Source organism: Prinia subflava, chromosome 13 (assembly GCF_021018805.1).
Source record: "Prinia subflava isolate CZ2003 ecotype Zambia chromosome 13, Cam_Psub_1.2, whole genome shotgun sequence".
NCBI classification, from domain to species: Eukaryota; Metazoa; Chordata; class Aves; order Passeriformes; family Cisticolidae; genus Prinia; species Prinia subflava.
Window position 1 is genome coordinate 5,807,149 of NC_086259.1, and position 24,879 is coordinate 5,832,027.

The window sequence follows — 24,879 nt, forward strand, 5'->3', positions numbered from 1 at the left end:
TTTCTTCATTTATTTGTTTTCTTTTTCATAAATATGAGGACCACAATAATTTATTACTGCTTTTGAATTCTACAAGTAGAGACTTTAGGAAAAATGCTGTTAGTGCTGTAACTGGTGAGAACTCTGGCTGGTGAGGGGACATGAAAATGAAAAGGTCGGGTCTGGTTCTGGCTGAGGAATGGGAAAAAATATTGAGGGGAGACAACAGTCACAACTGCTTGGATTAGGATGTTCAAGAGTTTTGTGAGTAAGACCAGGATTGGTGGATTTGAGTTGATCTCCCAAAGGTAGGGATGGTAAATTCTGAACTACATTGCAATGTTACATTTTAAACATGTGTAGGAAAGCCTTTTCCTTTGATAAGTTTTTATTTTATATCTGTTTTCCATAACCTTTTGAATTATTTTTATAATAGCATACTGTGATAATCTGCATTTCTGTCTTGCAGCTGAAGATTTTAAAATAAAATGCAAAACTGCAATATTAGGTCAATATAGCTATAGAATTTTTTGCTGTTCTCTTGTGTATAACTTTTGAAATCTGAGAAGAACTTGAAAGAACACAAACATTTAGTGCTTACTTCTGAGAAATAAGTTATTTAAAATACAGTCATTCCATAGCTTTTGAAATCAGAATTATTGGGATCCATTATTCAAATATGAGAGTTAATTGGACCATAGCTACATCAGTGGATTGCTACTTTTCAATTTTTTTGACTATTTAGGTAATAAAATCTAATGACATAATGGAAGTACACTTTCCTTGAAACATATTAAGTTCTCATTGACAAACTTTAGAATGAAAATGTGAGTGTTAAACTCCATTCCTTTGTAGTAGACATTTGCAGTTACTTCTACATTATTTTATAATGTTGACAATTTTATGCTAGATATTCAGAATTCATTGAAATAATAGAGCATTGTTCATAAGACACATTTGCCTATGTGGTAGATAATGAAATATGATAATATGCTTTGCAAGGCTGCAATATAATAAAAGAGTTCAAATTTGCCATATAAATGTAAAGGAGTAAATAAAATCACTGCAGATGATGCACATTTTGTTCCCAGTGCACATTATAGGCCATAAGCAAAGTGCTCATGGTGAAAGTTTTGAAAAGTGTCCAACTGACTTAGGAAGTTTTACTGGCTTTTAAAACTGGTCTCAGGAGACTTGTGATGGGTTTTAAATTTAGACTGATACAGGTGCACGTGCCATGGGCTATCAACATTCAGCTATCAAAATTGTTGGCTAATCAGGTGCTACTAAATAGAAAAGCCCTCCTCTCTGCTATTGTGGCTGATAGTTCTGTGTATGGTAAATTCTGAGGGCAAGAGCCTGAAATTATAGCCTTGTTGAAGTTAATGACATCTTCCTGACTTAAATCAAGGTGTAATGCAGGGTCAACTTCAACTGCAATTTAAATTGGAACAGTTGGTGTCAAAATCAATAATTAAATGTACTTGGAAAAGAAAACAACCCCCAAACTAGCAGGTGTAAGCTGTCAGGAATTGGCTGCAGTAAAGAACTGAGTGGAAATTAGGAACTTACAATCCTTGATCCTCCGGGCACCAAGAACGTGTGGAGTGTTATGGGCAGTTGTGTTTCCTAACTCTGAGGAAGCGCAGGGTGAATACTGGATCCCTAAGAGAAAAAGAAAGAGAGGTTTATGGGTTCAAACTGCTTTCAGCCTTTGAGTGTTAGGTCGAGGACTTTATTAGAGGAAGAAATGCCTTAAGTACTTTGATTATGCTGACTTTAGATAGACCCATTTGCCTCTGTATTGTTCTTTCCTCCTATTTTAATATTCACAAAGTAGCTTTCTTTTCTTTCTGTATGGCACTGAGTAGAATGCCACTTACTCAAATTTCAGAGATGGTTCAGTTCTAATACATGCCAAGTCTATGGACCTGTGAGTGTAGATGAAAGAAATAAAAGTGGATGTTTATTTTTAAGTTAATCTTTCTTGCTGTCTGTCTGTAATTCTTGGACCAACTGCATGGAAGTGCTTGTATGGCAAAGGATACTCTTTCATCAAATTTTGGACCACATTCAGTAAAATCAGAGGAGAGCTGTTCTGTGATGAGGTGAAGATGTCCACCACGTCTTTTTCATGAGTAGTGAAAATGTCAGAATCCTTCAGAATCCTTGAGCTGAGCAAACACAAGTTCCTGACAGAGAACCTGACATTTCAAGGTGGTGTGGCCCTTGGGGTTCTCTGAGTGAGTGAGTGCTGGTTGCTTGAACCTCTCACTTAATCAGCCACGTGTCCTCTGAAAGCCTGAGAAGCAGGGACTAAATTTACCTGACTTTTGTGTACTTTGGGCAGAGGAAAACACCACGGGCTGCTGTGTTTGGAGTGGTGGAACCCTCATAAAAGGGAGTGACTGCCACTGCCCGTGTGACCTGGTGCACTCTGAACAGATGGTTCATAGCACTGGGTATGTTTATGACATAAATGTCATTTTCTTCACTCTCTTCCTAAAGTCCCAAATAAGGCAGACCTGGAGTGCAGTGGGATGGGAGCTTTGGGTAACTGATTTTACTCAGAGTGGTAGCCAGACAGGAATATTTTTCTTACATTTTTAATGCATTGATCAGAAGCCTTGATGTTGAATAGTGGGATGAATTAAATAAACCTCATGTCCAGGTATTTTTTTGAGCATTCACTTTTTTTTGTTTTGTTTTTGTTTTGTTTTGTTTATTTGTTTCTAAGAACTGCACACATTGTGTGACCTCATGCAGAACTGATCACAAATGAAGATTAACTAGATTTTTAACATTAAAAGTGAACTAAAATTGAGACTAATGTAGGAAGTTTGGATTTATAAACTGTATCTCCTGTAAGCTGTGTGTGTGAGAGAAGGATTAGTAGCTTTTTGATTAGGTTTTTGATGGCATGTTGCTTGTTGCTCTCATCAGAATTGTGATATATTCATCTTCTTTGCTTTGTCTTGAATGAGAATGCTCTACAAAACTTGTGGTTCTTATTGTCCTATTTTAAGCCTGTAAATTATGACAAAGAGTTTGATTTGGGTGCTCTAATTGTGTTCCTGTTTTGTTCTAGTGACATAATAGAAGCAGATGTTGGATTAAATGTAACTTTTCCCTTTTAGCACGAGGTTTTTTCTGTGCCTGCTCATCACGAGGGGAGTAGCAAATAACTCTTGTGTAGTTGGAATTTGATTAATATGGTGGTCATGCCCGCTTGTCCCCCTGCTTGAATGGATGTGCTGTCATTATAAAAGGAAATATAAATGGCATTGATCACAGCTGAGAACGTGGCTCCTCCTGGTGTTGCTCTGAGTGGCAGTTGTAGAATGCTGTCTGTGGGGAAAGCTGCTGATTCTCGATTCATAAAGCTATTTTTCTTTGTTAGAGATAAGAAGAACTCAAAGTGGAAATGGAACTAGTGCTAGAAAATGCCAAGGGAGTTTCTTGGTTCAGCTATTGGGAAGCTGACAGTTAAATATACTCTTGTCCTTTTCACTAAGTGTTATTATTACCTCTCTGTGCTCTGATGATTTCTGGAGTTACCAATGTGCTGCTAGGGTTGAAGCTGAGAACTATTATAAATTCTTATTCCAAAATATGATTTAATTTATTCATCAGAACAGATATTTCTTACTCATTCTGCCACAAATGTTGAGGATTTGTGCAAAGCTTTGTTGTTTTGATCTTAAAACGATAAATAAAGAGGATATTGGTTAATTTTGGGTTTAGATAATAGGACTTTAAAGTTGCTTTTCTTTCCTGAGTGATCACATTTACCTTTTTCATTAAAAATTTGGCTTTGCTATTGCAAGAGGCAGGGTTTTTTTCCAGTAGGATACCTCACTCTTTTTTCCATTGTCCTCTTAAGGCTCTATCAGCCTGGCAGTTTCATGGATCTAGGAAGGCAGGTAAGAAATAAGAGAAGAAATATCACTGTTCTGTCAAGCATGACATACCTCAAACTCATTTGACTGAGACCTGTGATGCATTAAATTCCTCCAGAAGAAGAGTTTCTCACTTTTAATAAACATTAAACCCAATCTTAGTTTTGTTCGTGGGCCTGTGTGAGCAGACTTTCTTTGTATCCTGATTTTTCCTCCTGTGGGTTTGCAGTTCTCCATTCTGAAATGGAAGGATTGAATGTGATTTATTTCATGGGGATGGTTTATGCTTGCAAGAGATGAACAGATGTTTAGAAAACAAAGCTACTAGTCACTAGTTTTGTTACAGCTACCCTAGTAATCAATTGTATGAATTTTACAGCAGAGCTGCATTGGAGTGAATGTTTCAGAGCATTTCAATCAAAAGCTGTGCCATTCTGAGCTTGAAACACAGGCTTAGATTTATTTTTCCAGCAGTGCAATCCTCAAAGATTATACTTCATGCACCATTTTCAGGCACGTCAACATCCCTTACAAAATAGGAAGATGAGCGTTATTTCATGGAGGTGGCACAAAGTAATACAATAAAATAGATTTATTTCATCTTAATTTATTTAAAATGTGCGCAGACTGAACTGAAGTAAAATCTGTGAGATGAAATATCTTGTTCACATGAATTCACATGGGGGGAAAAAAGTCAGCACTGTTTTAACTTGGGAAAGAGAAGGGGACACGTGACCTGTTTTTACAGACGTGGTTGGGTATTCTTTAGTGATAAGTTTCAGTGTTTGCATAGAGATTTAATTTTCCAGTGACCAGAAGTGCACATCACTGCAGTCTGAGCTGTCCTGTTTTCCTGCTTGGCAATACTCTTCAGTGGCTGCTCCAAGTCAGGACTTGTGCTTCTCTGCCACAGGGAGCACACAGTGAGGCAGCACACAGTGACATTAAGACACAACCTCTGATAATTAAGATTAAAGACAAAGCTTTCTCTTTAATATCACTAATGTTAAGCACAGTTCTGAGTACAGAGCTGGACTGACCCAGTAGAACCAAATATATCCAAGCTATGATTAATCTCTGCTTAAAAACGGAGCAGTCTGACAGTGCAGTAAGGCTTAACTAGATTTAAAAAACATGGGTGTAGTATAACTTCTTTATTCTGGGTAGTAACTTCTCACACAGGCTGGGCTGTGTTCCCCAGAGTGTACCTGACCAGATCTCAGCTGATTTTCTCTAAAGCTGGTTCTCTGCATTCACTTTGATATGTGCTTAGTTTGTACTTTAGCAAATGCATCATCCCTCCATCTCCCCACTTAGAGCTTTTCCATCTTTCAGCATCTAGGTGAATTAAAGCTAGCCTGTTCAAGTCATTGCTTTTTAGCTGGCTTTTGGAATGCCATAATTTTTTAAACTGAAAGTTTATACTACTATTCTGATAAAGATATCACTGATACTTTTAACTGTCATGTTACTAAATATGAAAAAACAGAAAGAAAAAACTTAACTTCACCAAATTATTGCATTGCAAGAATTTGGTTACAAGGTAGTAACCGTGGTGATGTCCCAAGGCTGGGAGGAAGAACTGATGCTTTATATTTTGTATTAAAACTACTATTTAAGCACTGCTTTTCATAGATGAGAGCAGCACTGATGTTTTTCAGATAATAGCTTTGGGTTTGTGTTTGTCAGAGTTAGGCTGAAAAGCTTCAGTGCCCACAGAAGCAAATATAAACTGTTTATTCCTACCAGAGGTAAGCATAGATTTTGGCTCTACCTGTGTCAGCCAGGAGATCTTCCTGAGGAATGTCATCAGTCTCCAGAGGCTTTTATGGATCTGAAATTACCTGAATTGTGCTGGAGTGCATTAAAGGGGCATTAAAAGACAAGAGCTTTGGGTGGGTGGTTTATCTGCTTGCAGGGACACAAGGGTGAGCTGCTGTTTGTGACTTACAGACTACGAGGGGTCTCACTGTGTCAGCTGATGTGTAAGTGGGAATGGCACTGAAATAAGCATGGGATTAACATGGGGAAAAAAAGGCAGAATTATAGAATCAGAGTGTTAAAAGTTGAAAGAGACCCTGGAGATCACCTGGTCCCAGCTCCCTGCCACAAAGAGGATCTCTCCCCCAGGCCAGGTTTCTCAGAGCCCCAGTGTCCCACCTGGCCATGGGCACCTCCAGGGATGGGGCAGCCACAGCTCCTCTGGGGGTGAGCAGGGGGTGAGGAGCTGCACCAGTGCAGGTGAGCAGTGTGCAAGAACCACAAACAAAAGGGATGTGAAAGGTGAGGACACAATTTGGATTGCACTGAGAGTTCTGTCACCCAACCTCTCCAGCCTTAGGATGACTGCCAGACAAGGTGTGTGTTTAAGTATGCACAATACCCCCGAATCTGAAAAGCAGATTTTAAAATTTTCCCTGCAAATGCTGTGTTTAGTGTCCTAAGTAATAAGGGGTGGCACCTAAGTAATGAGGGGTGGAGATTACCTTGCTCCATCTGAAGTGAACACACAGAGATCAGCAAGGTTTTTAGTGCTTTGATTGAAAGGTGGGATTGAATGTCCATAAATGAGGACAAATATTCAGTAGTTTGTTCTGAGCTTAGTTTCATGGCTTCTGAATGTAATTTTTTTTGATGGTTCTGTAACCTTGTGCATCTGGTAAGGTATTGATGGGGAAACACAAAACACAGGAAAAAGTCATAAAGTAGTTAGGAAAATGAAAGTAGTTACCTCTGGAGCCCTGTGTTCTTCAGAGTGGGCTGATCTTCAGAAGGCCAAATAGAGGACCCTCTTGAGACACCTTAGATCAGTGATGTGCATAAAAATCAGGCCTGACATGAAGGAGAGTGGTGAAATAATGACATTGTGCCAGACTGAGAGAGCAGGAGCTGGGCATGGCCTTGTTTGTGAGAAGCTACAGAACTTCAGCTGGGATTCCACGCGTGGGTTTGGCTATCAGCAGGGAATTCTGTGGAATTATCCTGGATGTGTGAGCTGGTTCACTGGGAGGGTTGAGCACTGGGAGGATGCCTGCAGTGCTTTGTAAGGATTGTGAGGCCCTGTGCCCTGCCTGGGTGTGGAGAGGGATGTTCCATGCCCAGTTACACGTCCTTTGTGGCACAAAGATGGATTGGTGTTGGTAAAATTGCTTTGATGGTTTAAAATGTTGAAGACCCCTCTCTGCTCAGGGAGCTCTGTGGGGTTGGGTGGTCACCTTGTGGAGGAGGAATGGGAAATGGTCAGGGAGTTTAAAGCCTGATTTACACAGCTTGAGCCTCCCTTGCTCCTGGGGAGGGCTCAGAGGTGAGGTTACAGGAGTTTAACTGGAAACAAAACCAGAAGAAAGGTTTATTATGGACTTGCTGAGCTGGAAGCAGGGAGATACCTGAAAATACCAGGAAGTAGTGTAAGACCACACAGAATTTCTCATCAGGTGCTTTTGGTCTGGGTGATTTCTCAAGAGGAATATATACTTTTGGCCAAATAGCCTGCTAGTTCTGGAAAGATGCAAATGCCTCTTGCTGCTTGGTCTATTAATTTGCTGCATGAGAGCAAATGAGTAGATTATTCTGTCCTCTATGCATGAATTAACCTGTGAGGGGATAGTACAGATGATTGGTTTTAACCTGTTAGTGTCTGAAAGGGATTCAGAACAAGTCCTGGATTTTCTGTTATCTTCTTTCATATTTTTATGTCCTAAAGCCTCATTGATGTTCAAACAAGAAATCTGTAATTACTTTTTATTCTGACTCTTTCATTTGAAATTTTAATATACACATGGCTAATATAGTAATGCAGTAACATAACTTAAAAAGCAGTTCAATCTGTATTTTATGAAAATCAAAAAAAATGCACCATTTTGGAACTTCTGTAGATATCAACTTGGTATTCTTTCAATATAAACAATTTATATATATTATTTAGCAGTTAAATTAGGAAAAGTTGAAATAGTCATGAGTTCATACTTTAATTGAGCATGCTAAAAATCATATGCCTCAATAACAAAACCCATACACCCTCAAAACAGATTAATAACTTTGTCACTGTTAGTGTGCCTTTCTGAGCAGTTATTTCTGCATTAGCTTCAACCTTGGCTTCAGTTGACCTTAGAAAAAGAAGTCTGAATAATCAAAAATGTCACATTGCTTTGAGCAGGCTCTTGAATTTTTTTTTCCTCTTAACACTAGAAAGAGATAATGTTACTGTACTGCTTCAAGAACACAATGCAGAAGCAAGGAAAACTCCTAGGCTTGCTTCAGTTTTAATCTGGAGTGGAATACAAAAATCATAACTGGGTATGAACAGTCATTGGCAAAAACTTCTATTAGTTTCAGGGATTGTGTTTTTCTGTTGTCACTGAGCTACAGGGACACTGGTTTAATGTGATGTATAGTGCAAACAAAATTGTGGAGCTGCAGAGGGATGTTGGTTGCATAAATTCTTCTCTGATGTGTCTTGTGCACCCCATTTGGTGGTAGCAGCTATGGAAAAATAGTTAATTTCCCAAGAGAAGGCAAACTATACATGGTCAGTGACTAAAATATTTAATAGGAAAGTAGAATAACGTGGAATCCACAGGCTATAGTGCAGCCCATTTTGTCACAGTCTTGACTCAGCTTGGCTTTATGTTTTGTATAACACAATAACCAGAGGAATGTAATTAGAAATCCTCTTAGCTAGTAACTGAAATATCTTTTAGAGGAAAATATAACACAGGTAGTTCAAATAAATACATGATTTTTAATGCTGCCTATCAGATAGTTTATATAGATATTGTGCTTTGTCTTACCCTTAGGATAGCCTCATGTGTTTTCAGACCTGTTCAAATATCAATTATGTTGAAAGTGGACAGAATTTCAACGTTTGCCATCTCATATCTCATGTTTACCATGCTCATGTATGGAAGCAAAAGCTGAATTTGTGTTTACATGAGGGTACAGATAAAGATGTATGTGAAAACATCACATGCTCGTTGATGCTGTTACCGTCTTAAAAGTCATACTGAGACTCCTGGAAATCTGGACAAAAATACTTTTCTGCAGTTCTTTTAAGTTCAAGACTCATAGGTGTGATGGTAAGGTGCTCTGAAATTGAGTTTATTGGCTGTTGGGTTAATTTTATAGGTAACTTTCTCATTTGTGGTTTGTTTAAGATACTGCTGATACCTGTGGTTTGCCTTTCCCTCTTACAAAAGGGACTTTGTTTCAGCAGGCCTTTAAAAAGTGATTAAATGTTATCAGGTGTAGCAAGGGAGAGAGGGTGGGGTTTGTTTGAACGTGGTTTGTCCCTAACTGTGATTTTTGCCAACAATAACGTGCAAGCTCTGGGGCTCCTGCACTCTGTCAGCTTGTCATTCTGCAGGTTTGGTGCAGCACACTTGGTCCTTCATTACAGCTCACAAAGCTGCATTTATCATGCAGAGAGTGCTGCTATAATTAAATTACACAAAACCAGCCAAACACAAATTAGAAGTTTTAATCAAAGGTACATTTTGCCTACTAATAAGACTGTTCAATCTCCTCACACAGCCTTATCTCCAACTGGCTTCCCTGTGTTTCTCCAGCTGCTTCTCAGACCTTGTCCAATATTTCCTGTCAGTTGTTCCCTGCTCCTAAAGACTGGGAGAGCCCCTGATGTCCTTCAACTTCCACTCTCTCATCATCTTTGAGCATGACATGTTTCACTTTCTGTGTACTTGGCCTGGGATGTCAGGAGAAGCGAGAAAATACTAACAGGAAACCTCCTTTAAAGAGCTGGGATCTGTGCAAGTATTACAGATGTCATGCCAGTAGTTCAGCAGTCCTGCTGTTGCTACAGTGGGTGCTGTGTCTTGGCTGTTTGTTTCATTTTAACATTTACATCAAAGGGTTTTTTTTCTTATTTGTTTTCGTTATCCTTATTTTCTCTTCCTGTTGTACAGACTATTAATTTTTGTTTTACTTAAAGCTGTAATCTTAATTTAGCATATTCAGTTTCATCAAGCATTCGTGTCATGAATAAGCCTCAAAACTAATTTCTTTTCTGTTTTGGTATATGTAGAGGTGCATTTAGAATCTTGATTTCTCTGCAGCTGATTTTAAATTGAGACTATGGAAATGAGCAAGTTCTGGTTTTGCTATTTTTTTCCTCATAGGATTATATTATCCTAAAGTGGGGCTTTTCATGAAGAGGGGAAAAAAGAAGACGTGAAATACTGGGAAATTAATAATATATTTGTAATATTTGTCAGTACTGGGTGTTTCATTGTATATGATTGGGCTAACACTTTACCATATAATTCTAGTCTTGCTTTGCTTGTTTTGCTTTCCACATTTGATTCTGAGTTTTACGATGAATTACTTTCTCCACATCCCTGCTAAGGACAGTCAGATGGCTCCTAGCACTTTTCTGTTGATCTTTGTTTTGAATATTTAGTTTCTGTCTGGGAGTAGGGAGAGTGTCCTGCAGTGTACCTTCCTTGGCCTGTCTGGGTGTGTACCTGTTAAATACAGCATGAATGAAGCCATCAGTGTTTGGCTGTTCCTGGGTTGTGGCTTCTCTGCCAGTTTCTCTTCTGCTTGTGAGGCCATTGGCACATGATGGGGTCTGGGACAGACTCTGGCTTTTTTCAGCTAAGGTCCAGTGATGGGCCCACAAAAATTATGCAGGAAATTGGGCTGCCTTTGAATGACCATGCTGATTTCTGGAAAAAGGCATGTTCTTGGTTCCAATAAATGGTTATTGGACCATTTTCCTCAGTGGGTTGCTCCCTCCATTGGCAGCAATCCCAACTTGACATGAATCATCTTTGCATTGCATCAGTTTTGCTGTTTGTGCTGTGTACAAATTATTGTCCCTTAGTATCAAACAGTATCTTACCTAAACTCTTGATCAGAATGAATATACATAAGCAAATCTTACCTGGTTTAAAGTTTAGCTTCTTCCTGTACCTTTTACATTACCCTGGGTTATTTATAGATTACCAGCTCATACTCCACACTTACCTAATTTTCGTAGGATTCCTTCCAAGGCTTCATGATAATGAAACAACTTTTAGTGGTGGGCGACCTTCTTTAGCAGTAATTTCTTCCCCTGGGCATGGAAATCGATTTTCCTCATCCTGGTAGCAGAGGAGTCAAAGTCTGTCCCTTGCCCTGCCTGTCCCATGAGCTTTCGTGGCATGGCAAAGAAATCATCTGCAGGCTGCAGCTTGTAGGGGATTCACTGTGGCAGCATCAGGGAGAGCAGGAGGCTTTCAGGCAGTTTCTCTGTGTTGTGATAGACTTTTGTTCAGAACTAGCATTTACTGCCAGTTAGATTCCCAGAGCTGGTTTGTTTGGAGATGGGGGTGGCAGAGGCAAAGTGCCCCTGTAGCTGTGCTGGCCAGCCTGTGCCACGTGCCAGAATTCACCAAGCTGGGGCTCTGCCCACACCCTCTGAGGGTGAGCCCTGTTATTGTCTGCTCAGTGCCAGAAAATTCTACCTTCTGTGTGTATTTATATTTAGATACCTAAAGAGAAAGGTTTGTGGGTAGCACTGAGCTGCATGCACCCCCTTTGCCTGCATGCAGGCAGTCCTTTTATGATAATATTACCTCCAGTAAATTTAAGTTCTCGAGTGAGTGCCTGCTGTAAGAAATGATATCAGCACTCAGCCTGACAATGGCACAGCTCCTCGAGTGAACGTGGCACCATCTGCTCCAAACAGCAGCTCAGTGTGTGCTGGTCTAGTGCATGTAGGGGTGAAAAGAGGAGTTGTTATGCCCAGGAATTTCTTCCTGGCTAGAGCTGAGGAGTTTTCAGTATCTTTGATATCCAAAGTGAAGAAAATGAGGCATAATTTATCAATAAAGTAGACAATCACACGTGCTGGTAGTAGGAAAAAGCTTCTGAGGATTTACTGAATCAGATAAAATATTATAAGGGAACAGGCCAGTGTGTTTGACTGGGGAGACTTTATTTTGTTTGATTTTTGCATGTACCAAAGGTAAAGGGAAGGGATAGTAAACAAAATTTGGTACTTTAGAAGATACCAAGGGAAAGTATTCATCATTGAGTGGATTGTTTCTTTGAGGATGGGCATTGTGAGACCTCAGTTCCCCAGAGACCTTTCAGCTGGCCGTGGACACAGTGAGCATCAGTGAAATTGTTTGTGCATGAGGGGTGAGTGTTATCCCTGAATCCTGCACTCCCCTTTGCTTCCCTCAGTAAAACCACCTTGAGTGGAGCTTGTGGGTGAGAAATCACTTCTTGGGTAGCAGAATCACTATGGATAGGCCAGCTTGTAAGTAATAGTCACAGCTCTCTTTAAATTATGTGCATAATAGTTAGAAAAATGAATATAAAATAAGCTGTGAACATTCCCCTTAATTCTTATCAGCAAAACTGAAAATATTTCAAAGGGAATAGTTGTCCTATTCAGCACAAATAAACATATATTGGTGAAATGTGTGTTTCCATTTAATCTCTGTATTGATCAGAAGACAATTGATCAGCCAATATCCTGAAAACATTGAGAAGAAAAACAACAGGGAAAACACAAACTGTACTCTTCTGGCATAAATTAGCAAAAAAATGTGGTGTAGATGTGATATACATATATATTCCTGTAATAAAGAGATGCCAGTGTAAGAAATGAATTATTTGTGCAGGCAAAACCCCTGCTAACAGGCAGTTAATGGAAAGGAAGGATAACAGAAGTGAGTTGGCAAACTAAATGGGTGAATAACCTGTGTATAAGGTTTCATGATAAACGAATCTAAACAGCAGTCATTAAGTATAATTTTAACAAGATCTCAAGAACAACAGTATAAGCAATTGAAGAGGCAACAACCCATGGTGGGACTGTAGCTTGGTTTTCCCTTCAGTGCTCCTGATAACACACTAATTGTAATTGTCAGTAACAACGTCCTGGGTGAGCAGGAGAGTTTCACCATCATCTTTACAAGAATGTGTTGTGAAAGGGCAGCTATAGACAACTCCACAAAGGACAGGGGGAGGAGGGAGGCAGGAAAAGCTGCTGAAACGGATGGCAAAAGAACTTCAGATGGCTTCACAGAACTGCAATAATAGTTATAGCATTCATAGCCTTCTAGTTAGAAGGCACAGAAATAATATCAAAAACAATACATGTGTTTCCTTTTGACAGGACAGTATTTTAAACCAAATTCTCTCCATGGCAGAGGGCAGAGTGTGATGATCTTTAAAGTCCCTTCCAACCCAAGCTCTTCTATTATTATTTTTAACATTCTTTAATCCCTTGCTTGACTTTTGAAGTTGATTTTTACTGAACAATATTAAAACAATCTTCCTATATAGACATTAGAATTACTTAGAGGTTGTTCTTTTATGTAGCTGCTGACCCAGGCTCTTTGCTAAAGGGGAAGTAACTAAAATGTTGTCTCCTGAAGGACAGGGCTTTAGAGTGCCTATGAAAATGTGGCAAAACCTGTCATCCATAGCAGAAAGGATATTTAAGGAGAAGAGAATGATAGCAGGCAAATTTAGTCAATTGGACAGTGTATTTTAAAAGTGATGCATTGTATTGAAAACTTGGAAGGCTTCTTTGAAAACCATGTTGTACCTATATTTTTAGGGGCTCAGTGCCCTGGCAAAGGGGATTTCATACAAAGTTACACAAATTTGGGAAAAAATAAAGTGAAACAACATTGAAAAGGCACTTAGCTTATGTTTGTTCAAGGTTCCTGGTGCAATGAGACACTGGCCATGTGAGTTCTGAAACAAAGGCTATGCAATGAGTTTGGGAAAGAGTAAAAAACAAGAGCAAGATGGGATTAAAACTTTTCTGTTGGTTAGAATGACAGGATGCCATGCCAGAAGCCACGTGGGACTGTTGTTTTAGTAGAGGTTTTAGACATGCAGGTGGGTAACAAAAAGACCTAGAGTTATTACTGTGAATTTCCAAGAGAAGTTTTGATATCATTCCTCATTGGAAGATAACAAAATACTTAGGAAAAGGTTTTTTCTATTATATTACATTATGACATATTAAGAACTTTTATAAACATGAAATGATTTGTAAAGGCACGTACCAGGTAAAGAATATTAGGCTAGATTGACCACTGAGGTCAATTACCACCTTTATTTTGCTTCTGTTATCACCTTTCTGTTTACTGCCTCTGGAAGCTTTTTCACACTCTCCCTTCTTTTGATTTTTCTGTAACAACTCAGGACAAGCCAATCTTTTTGTAAGTGCTTGAAAGGGAATTGTAATGGAGAGAGCCCTGCACAAAAGATGTGAAGCTAAAGCAAAATGTTGAGTTTTGCTTAGTTGCTCTTTTTTAGTTCCCTTTTTTCTTCTAATGAATATTCTTAGTGAGAAGAAATAGTATCCCCTAGAACCGTGCATGAGACTTCATCCTTTTAGCTGAAGAGGGAATTAAATAAAGGAAGCCTTTCTGAAGGACCCTATGCTACTTATTTAGGTCATTTTAAACGTCAATATGAGTAAATGGGAGGTTATACATCATCCTTTCACTTGGAATTTACAGGCTGCAATGTGTAAATTTTGCCTTATGAGTTTCTTACAGCAGAGATTTGGGTTTTTTGTCTTATAGAAGATTGAGTATGCCAGTGTCCCTGTGAAATAACAAAAAACTAATGAGTGTTTGTTTTGAAACGTAGAAGATAGGTTACAAAAGGATGAAAAGATTGGATTTTGATCCAGACATATTTTTCCTAATATGATGGAAAAAAGTCACTGGGTCTCTGAATCTCATTTGGCCTGTATGTTGAGGGAAACAGTGTCTGATTTCCTCAAATCTCACCTTTGTACCTCAAATTTCAAATTAAGTGTGGGGAGTAAAAAATCCAAGGCAAACCATTTCAGCCTATCAGTACTTGAAACCATTTTCTGTTTATTACAAGGAAATGGTTATGTGATTTTTTTACTTATTGGGATCTGTAAAGAACTGTAAAGTCCCCCAGACCTACACAAGTTTCAACAAGTCTCTGTAGCTCCTCACAGTACTGGGGGTGTGCTCTTATACTGGAAGCAGCTGAATGAAGCTTTTTAATCTGTGCTTTAACCCCTCAGGTTAGATCATTGAACAGTTCCTGTGGTCTCTTGTCTCTAGAATTGCACACAAGTTACAGCCATACCAGAAAGTTGTAATTTCTTGCAAGTGCCGTAGGTTTCTCCCTCCACCTTCAACCCCCTGCCCTATTTCTCTTTTTTTTTTGCATCAGAATTTGAGGTAGAAGAAGATAGGTTTGCTGTAGGTTCGAAGCTGTGTTTGCATGCTGGAAATCCCAGCCCGAGTGAAAAGTAAGGACGATAAATAAATTCATTTTAGCTGAAATGGCCACGTGTGGGGCTGATAGTCTGGAGGGCAGTGTCACTGGTGGGCTCCCTCTGTGCTGTGTTCCTGGGAATTCTAACCCCAGCCCTGATGGTGGCACCAGTATGGCTTTTGCCACTATATGGGAGAATAACTAGGGTAAAAAGAATTTGTTTTGTTTTTTGTTGTTTAAAACTTGCCTGAAATTTCACAAGATGAGTTAACTAGCTTTATTTGGAACATTTCACATGGAAAAGTTATGATGCAGATAAATGCTGTGGGAAGTTGCTTCCAAAAGGATTTCCTGCATGAAGCAGAGGGGAAAACAACAAATACAAACCCTCCCTGGAACCTCCTATTGTAGCAAATACATACATTTAGCTTTTGTTTAGCTTTTTAGATGTTCAATTACTTCCCCTGCAACAAACATTTTCAAAATATAGTAACCTATAAAGAAATGATCTTCCAAGTAACTTGCTTGTTTTATGCAAAAAACATGCTGTTTGTGTTTAAATGACAGTAACCAATAATTGAATATCTGTAAACACTATCAACAGAGAACTTAAATAGTATCTTTGGAGTAGGCTAAAATTAGTTTTTATTACAACCTATTTGTAAATCATTTGCACCAAATATCTCAAGCTGAAAATGTAAATGTGTTTTTGTTTTTGCCGGAGAGATGAGGTCAGCAGAAGTCTCTAACAAATATGATTACTTGGGTGGAGGTGACATGATTTACTTAAATCAGGCAATTTCCCCATTAAAGCATTGAAGCCTCAACTCATAAAGACACTGCTTAGCAGATGCACTATTATGTCTTCTAGCATTTGTTATATTAGGTGATTTGAAAGAAAAGAACAATTATAAGAATGGATGTATTTCTGTGTTGAGTGGGGGAAAAAAATCCAGTTTTTACAGCAGGGGGTGGCTAATTTTCAGCAGATAAAATAAGCCTGCTTCATAAAAGCTTCTTTATAAATATTGTACAATTAAATATGTATGTATATTTAGATTTATATTGCCAGGGTAGGACAATGCAAGATGAATCATGTGAGTGGTTAGTTGTTTCTCACATTTCCCCACTTTCAATGCAGAAACAATTTTCTCCCTCCCTTTCTTCCCCACCAATGGGAACAGCACAGAGGCTTTAAACCTCAGCAGAGGCGGAGTTTGGTTTTTTTGTTGTTGAGTTTTTTCCTTTTTCTTCCCTCCCTTACCATGTCACTTAAAATTAAGAAGGAATATTAAATTGGCAAAAATTTATACTGCTGCTGTGCTTCTCTCCAGAGTTATGAGCTGAGCCAGAGGCCACACCATAAAGTGGGATTGATTAGCAAGGACTGTAGTTACTGTAGGAAGAGGTGCCCCATTTTCTGTGCATTCCACGGGCTGGGAGAGCCTGAAACAAGGAGAGTCAGGGCTGAACCCCTCAGGCTGAGCTCCCCCTGCCTTGGAGGAGGCTGCCCAGAGATGTTTCCATGGGCTGGGTTGCTGTTGTGGTCAAAGCATCTTTTTGTTCCAGAGCATTTGTGTCTGCAGTTGGGGTTTCAGGTGCTGCAGGCTCCAGCCCAGGCCTTTGTTCTGATCTAGTAAAATCATTCCTTGCTCTGCTGAGACAGATGAGATTTGGTAGAGAGGTGAATTTTCTAATTAGGCCAGCTAATGGTTTATTTTTCTGGTGTGCTTTTTGATCATTCCTGTTTCCCACATTTACAGTAAATCTGCTCCTCTCTTTGCCATGGTGTGTGCATTTGATCCAACTAAAAGCTGGGACAGTGGATCATGTCTTCAGTAAAAGTTTGCAGGAAATTCAAATGGTGAATGTTTTTGGTCTGCACCGCTGTGCATTTTTTTCAGGTGAAGCTAAAACACCCACCCCCATACATTTAGTTTTGGGCACTGTGGCTCTGAAAGAAGACTGAAGTTGAAAATTCTCTCTGAGATTAGAAGTTCTGATCTCCTGAGCCAGCTGTAAGAGCTGAGCATAATGCTCAAGGCTAAAAAATACTTAGTAAAACCTGATTTTAATGTAATTAAGAGTTCATTTCAGGGCTTTATATGGGCATTATTTTGCAATAGAGAGCAGTAAAAAGATGAAAATCACAAATTGATAAAAGTTCATTTTGGTTTTCACGTCACTGAGGTATTCCCTTCAAAGGCACCATGAAAATATGCATTAGTTGCACATAAGTGGGTCTTGATCTCAGTGGCTGCTGCTTTGATTAGAGCTGGTGTAATTCCATGGTGCTCTCTGCAGAGGGACAGAGGGGCTGCTGCAGAGCAAGAGAGGGGCAGCTGCAGCAGACACCTTTGAGAAGAGGTTGAAGGTTTTGATTGTCTGCAAAGAGGCAGCTGAGCATCCCTTAAATATTCAGATTTTACTCCAGAGCTCCTCTCCCAACCCTGGGGGCTCTGAGCACCCCACCCAAAACAAGCAGTGTCCAGCTTAGTATGCCACCTTCTCTCTGATCTTACTGCAGCTAGAGAGTGTCTGAAAGGGTGTCATTCATTTAAGTTTGTTTTTTCAAAATAATGCAAGGAATCTGGCAGATTTTATAGTATCAAGTTTAAGAGAGGTTATTAAATTTACAAGTCTTTTTTGGCTTTGGGTGTAAGGGAAAATAACTGGTTAATTCTGACAGTGAATGTCTCTTGGTGTTGGAGAATGACATGCAAGACCTCAGAATTCAAAATAATTCAAAGCAACCTTTTAAATTAAGTGAGCACTAATTAAAAAATTTAAATATTTGACTACCTCTGGAAGGGACACTATATAAAAACAGTGTAGAGCAACTGGGTTTTTTTTAATGTCAGTTATAAAACCATAAAGGCAGAGAAGGAATAAATACACTGAAAGCACTGATTAATCCCCCTGTGTTGCAGTGCCACTTCATACTGTTGTAATGTGGACCCTTTCCTCTGATATTACTCAAGAAATACAAACAAGAAGCATTTATTATCTCCCAAGTAGTGTGTGCTGTAGAGTGCTGAATAAGGAAGTGAGGTATTGCAGCTGTTATCTTCTGAACTAACTGCTACTGCGTGTTCCATGACCAGCCCTGGCAGGGTTTTTGTTCCCATGGATGAATAGGCCATAAATCTGTCGGGGCTGACACTAGCAGCACTGCTGGAGAGTGTAAAGGGAAAATTTGCAGAGGAATCTCGTGGTCTTTGCTTGCCTGGAAAATGAGTTCAATAAAATGGAGGTGATCAGTGCTTATTTATAGGCCAAGCTGATACATCCAGCATTGGCTGTCAGGGTTTAACTTAGTGTTTCCTCATTTATGCTCACTCTGTAAAGCAAAACATGGCACTGTAAAAAGCTTATATAATGCTGTTATACTGGGCTAGTCACTATTGTCGAAAATAGATAAAACAGAATAAAGGGAGGAAAAGATAAAGGAACAGATAAAATGCACAGGAAGGCACTGGGAGAGGCTGGCCAATGCTAACACGCCAGGAAGGGGATGTGGAGAATCTCACAATCATCTTGTGGAGCTGCTCAGGATGATTTTGCTTGCAGCCTAGATTGGAGGTGCTTGGCAATTACTGCTGTGTTAGAACAGCAGATAGATCTTGAGAACTCTGCTCTGGAAAGACAGCATGGGGATTTTATTCTAGTGGAGGAAAGGACTGAGGAACTGTCTTTATTTTATGTAGAGTTCCCTCAAACACCAAATCCTAAGGTATGCTAGAACTGTGTCTTAATGTGTATTCTGTTTTATGTGGGGGCCTGTAAATGGATTTGTGTGACATGTAAAAGTGTTTAAGTGCAACAAATCTTAAATTGTAATTCAGTGAAGAAGAGTTTTTAAAATCTTTTAAAGCAGGTGTTAACAAAAATCAAGTTCAAACCACACCAGAGCACAGCATAGCCTGTACATAACAACTGTACCTAAGTTTCACCTGTAAATAATTCAGATCTGTTACGTCCAGCTCACCTGATGGGAAGCAGGAATGGCTCCATGTAACCAGTTTGTAAAATTTGCTTTGTTGAGTTAGGATAGCCATGGGCTTGGAGCCAGACCATGGTCACAGACACCCTGTGACCAACAGTGCAAAGAGTCTAAAAATTAAAGTCACTGGAAAATTGCTGTGAAAGACAATTTTTGTCTCTCTCCTAATAATTTATCAATTGCTTTAAGCTTACTGCCTTATAGCCATACTTCTTGCTGTGTTCAAAGGAGTTGAAGTAAATCTACATGCTCATATTCTTTTCTTTGTGTTTTAATGCACTGAAGGTTTGTAAACTGGACTCTCTTGCCTTCTTTGATAGGAGTGACCCTTCCCTGAAAGCAGGGAAGAGGTGGAATAATTCCTCTGGGTAAATGAAGTTCATGCATGACATAATGATGCACTGGGGACACGTGGTGTTTGAATAAGGACTTGAAAAATGGAATGAACAATGTTGCAGGACTCTGAGACACCCCTGTGTTATTCTTTGGTCAACTCTATTTCTGCAGCCCCAGCTCAGTCCTAAATATGGTTGAAGGCCAGGTATGTCAGAACAGTAAATATTGTTTTCCTTCTATCAATGGAATTTTGCCATGAAATGAGAAGCAGAAGTCCAGTGAAATCTTTAATCTTTAATTTCTTTTTAAGATTTTTCTCCATGTGTGTATTCAATTAAATGAGCACTGTAAAAAGCCAGAATTGCAGTATGTTTCCTTAAACTTGCAAATCCTGTTAGGTGTAGGTCCAAGTTATAAAATTGAACTGCCTTGTCTTGCAGCTCTCTGTGGAAGTTAAAATATTTACTGATTTTTCTCTTTTCTGGTGCTCCAAAATTTCTTTCAGTATCTCAATTAGTGCAAACTTATCAGAAAGAAAAGTACAATTTTCTTCTGTTATGAAAATGCTTATGCCAGTAGTAATAGAAGGTTTCAAAGACATTTTGGGCTTTTTCAACACACAGGCTTTGAAGAGAATTTCAAATAAGAATGCCAAATTAAGTGATAACACTCATTACTGGAGTATTTCACATATCATTCAGACCTACTCCAGGGACAATGCTTGAGTTATGTATAAAAATAATACTTGACCCTTAGTGACCTATTCCATTTCCAGTGTCTTGTATCCTGTGATTTAATGAATGAGCCTGTAAGTTTTCTTGGTACACATAAAAAAAATAAAATTCCAACAACCCAAAACACAACTGAGTGTGTTGTTACATCTTTTTAATTCCAAGAAAATCTGGAACGTATGAATGGTTTCTGAAAAGGTCTTTCACTTATATGTTACTGAATTAATAGAAATGCTTTCTTTTTGTAACAATAGCTGATGAACCATATAAACACTTTTCTAGTGTACAGTTGAAGAATGGCTGCATGTATTTTGTTAGCAGTGACCCTTGTGTTTCAGCTTTCAAAACAGGTATGAAATGTTTACAGTATGGTTATTGGTTCATTAGAACAAGTGTTTTCCTTTCCCTGAAGTTAATAGCTCTTAGATCTAAGTGTTTTTTTTTTTTTTTTCCCTGAAATCTGTGTCTGGATTATCTTTTGTTTTGCCATGCAGTTCTTATTCACTGGGGTGGGGATATTTTCTCAATAAAGAAAACAGGATTCTGCAGGGGGAAGTTAGAGTAGGTTGGAGCACCCCCTCATCAGATGGAAGACTACAGAGACAAAGGCTAAACGTGTGATTTTTTTTCCTCATTTGTGCTTTTTTCAGTCAGATTTTGGAAGAAGTAACTGCAGGGAATGTCCATGTACAGGAGATGAGTTTGTACTTCCTAGGGTATAAAGATGCCTAAGTTTAGAATGCACTTCTAGGCATTTAGTATTGGTATTAGTAAAAATGGAAGATTCATACTTTCAGAAACAAAAATGAAGTTGTCTCGAAGTTGAGAACTATTTCTACTTCTGCATAAGTCTGTGTACATTTTTTATATTATCTTAGAATGTAGCTGTACTGTCTACATTAAAAATGACTGAAACTACTTTGGATCCAGAGTGTTGCAAGTGTAGAATATGGAATTAAAAGAAGCAGCAAGTCAGCTGCTTGTGTTGAGCAAAGCTTAAGAAGTGAGGGGGACACAGACTTTTTTCTAGTGGAACAGGAGTTGTGTGGTGATTATTAGTCACATCAGAGTGGTACTGCTTAATCACCCAGAGCTACAACTGCTGAATACAATAAATCACAGTGGAAAGCTGGTAGGTGCTAGTGACAGGCACCTGCTGGAGCAGCCTGCAGGAAGAAGGGTAGAGCTGCCCTTCTTTCAATGTCTGGGGAATGAGGGGGAGCAAAGACCTCTGACAACAGACAGGTACCCCAGGGCTCAGGATGGACCTCCCTGGAAAGTGTAGCCAGGGATTGTGGGGCTGGTTTCTTTTTGGTTTTGACTAAGAGAAATAAAGGGGAGGCCAATGAAGTAAAAATATTAATATTTAAAATATGTATTTTACTTTTGGCATAACTGCAATGGCTGAAGGTAATTTTGTAGCTACTGTGAGCTGGACTAAATGTAGGAGCACGTGGTCAACAGTGTACTTTTGAAAATACACGTGTGCAAGCACGAGCCTGTGGGTGCTGCCCCTGGATGGGGATGTTTGTGGGGCAAGGCAGGATGGTACACTCAAGTGGCACATTCACAGAGCCTGGTTGAAAATCCTGGTAATCCATGGGAGCAGCACTGTGTGACTGCATTAACACTTCACAATAAAGGATGGCAAGTGGGCAGATTTGCATGCAAATTAAATTTTCAACAATATTTCTGCATGCAACTTCCATTACAGTTGGGCAACTTTACACAATTGAAACTGATGACTAAGAAAAAGCATTTACAGTTTAGAAAATTACAACAGCAATGCCTGTAATCACCCAGGTTAGCTGCTGAAGTGCCTCTAGGGGTTTGATTAGAAGGAGGAGAACCTTTAAGAGGCTGATGAGGCAGTATCAAGCACTGTGAATTGAAACAGAGGGAGAGAAGCTGTTATAGCCTGGATTTAGTGAAACAAATCTAAGATAAACCTATGTAATACAGACAATTTCTAATCAGTGGAACAAGATTTGTTCAATCAAACCATAAGGAGCTGTTAAAAGTGTGATATTTATATCAGAATCGAGGCCACATTTAACAAAATTGTATAGGCAAGGCAACATTAAACGTCCAATGGAAATAAAGAGTGGTTGGTGACATGAAGAGTGCAAGGAAAGGGATTCCATTCATTATTGTACCACGTCCTGAGAAGTACAGAAAGTCCACAACCTCCACAGACCTTTCCAACATGCATGCACTTATTTTTTACATTTGCAAACAATTTGGTTTATATTTCCATCACACATATTGGGCTTTGTGTGAATTATGTGTAAAGGGGAGATGAATAATGCTGAATAAAAACTCAGAATATACTGCCCTCTCCTGACAGCTGGGTCAACCCTAGAGCCTGCAAGTAAAATATTTGTTTAATTTTTCTTACAAGAAAATTTGATGCTTGATCCTTCAGCCTTTTGGTTATAAAACCAAAAATGCTCTTCACTGTGAAAGTGTGTTGTCTTCCATCATGAGAAAATTAATGAGGATATTATTTGCTTATATCCATACTTTGACCATCCGCTCTTCCAAAACATATCTTTATAACGTTTAAAAAATATTTCCCGTATTGTCTGTTGTCAATTTACTTAGTTTCAGGATTGGCTCGTTACCAGATTGTTGAAGATATGTGAAATAATGACTGAAACTGCTGCCAAAGTGATAATGAAATTAGCCCTGGTCTTGCCCATAATCAGGGTAATTTCTGGGAGGGACACAATGATCAGTGATAGCTGGAAGTGCAAAGAAGTGCACAGGATTTTTTAAGCATGGGGTTGGATTGTAAATATTGCATGGTAGAGGTTTGGTTGGAAGTGTTGTCAGTCAAATAGACCTTATAGTATTTTTAAATATTGAGTCCTTCCACATATTTTGAGGCCAGGTTGCATTTTGTGAAATCCCAGTTACAGAAAGTGGTATTCTTTTTGTCTGATATTATCTCCTGACCTGTTCTTGGGCCATAGCTGAAAAAGACTGAGTGTAAAACCCTGCTATTTTTTCCACTCAATCTGAGAAGTTAGATGATGAGGAAATGAAAACCTTCTTGTCAATTATTTGGAAATCCTCAGTGAAGCTTTCTTTGCCTTCAGCAGGATCTGTCTGATATTCCTTGGAGAGTCAATGGCCCTATTATTTATGTAGTCTTTTTTCCTCCCCTCTCTCTGCCCCCACTCCCCTGCCCTGTATGGGGTTGTCTCTTCAATTTCTACAGATGAAGAAGTTGTCAAGGAGTAGAAATTTCCATTTGGAGGTGACTGCATTCTTTTTGTCCTGTATAAAAGATTTCAGTACACTACCTAAAACACCTGTGAAGGAATATTTTTGCTTTATGTATTACGTGTGTGACTTTGTTGCTTAAAACTTCACAACTAGAGAGTGTAGTGTCTCCAAAGCCTTTCTTTATTCAGGGCTCATGATCTGATTTCTGGCAGAAAGCCACAGAAGTTGTGACTGGCCCCAGAAAATAGAGCTGGTCAGTGTATCAGAACACTAAGGATTAGTGTGGCTGGGAGGGAATGATGAGGAAAACTAAGTTTCCCCAAGAATGGCAAAGTATAATGGAAAGATGTGCAGCAGCTCTGATATTTTCCAGGAGCTTGGAAAAGACAATTGCTGGTGGAGTTCTCAGTGGGCTGGATAAACTTGCACACAAGCTTCCTCCCTTGTACTTTCTAAGTTCAAACTTTCTGTAGGAGATTTTTACTTCGCCTCTTTTGCTGAATAGTAAACCATAAAATCTTCTCTTATATTATTTGGTATTTTTAATTTTTTTGTCATGGTTGTGTAGCCTGTACTTTTTAAAATGTAGATTACCCACCACATTATGCCTGATCCCATGTTGCTGCTGTTGGTACAATACAAGCACATGGATAAGTAATCTGAGCTAGGAGTGTGTGCTTTTCCCAGCTAAGGGCTGTCGAGAGCACCTGCTCCCTCTTTCTCAGCTGTACTCCAGGATTGATGTTTGAATTCTATTCCTAAGGACTGAATGTATCATATTTTCTACAATAAACTGCCAAGCCTACTTTAGTAGGCACTTAGCCACACCATCCCTGTCCTTACCCCATGCTGGCAAATTAATATTGTGCCTACATATATATATTTATAGTGGTGCTGGGTAGTTTTACAAATGAAAGTTTTGCTTCAGGTGTTGTCATAACAAGTCTTATTCATCTAAAAATGTGTATGCTAAGTTTTACATATGTGTCCTGTGATCCTGGTACTATTTTTGAAGCCATGGTGTTGGTGTTTTCCCACAAAGGTGGGACTCTGAGGGATGTGTGTGTATAATTTGCATACATCACTTTTGGGCATATTTATGTTAAGGGCAAATAAAATGAATGCTCTCTTAATCTGCCACAGATTCTGCTCAATCTCAATCTGAGTTTTGCAGCTCAGAGGTCTGTGGGGGTGTCTCTGTTCCTGTTACTGCTGAGCTGGTGGAGGAGATGTGGTTCCAGAACATACAGCTGAGTTAGCTGGGAGTGACTGGTGGGAGGTGGCATAAAACCCATTCAGTCCCAAATGGAAAGGGGTTTTTATTTAATTAGGCTCTGACATCGCAGGAGTGTGTGGCAAACTGCTGTGCCTTGAGATGAAGATAATGTTGGCAGTAAGGAAAATGACTCCTAAGAAATTCTAAAAAATATTAAATTCTCAATGAAATAAAACATATTTCTCATTGTTA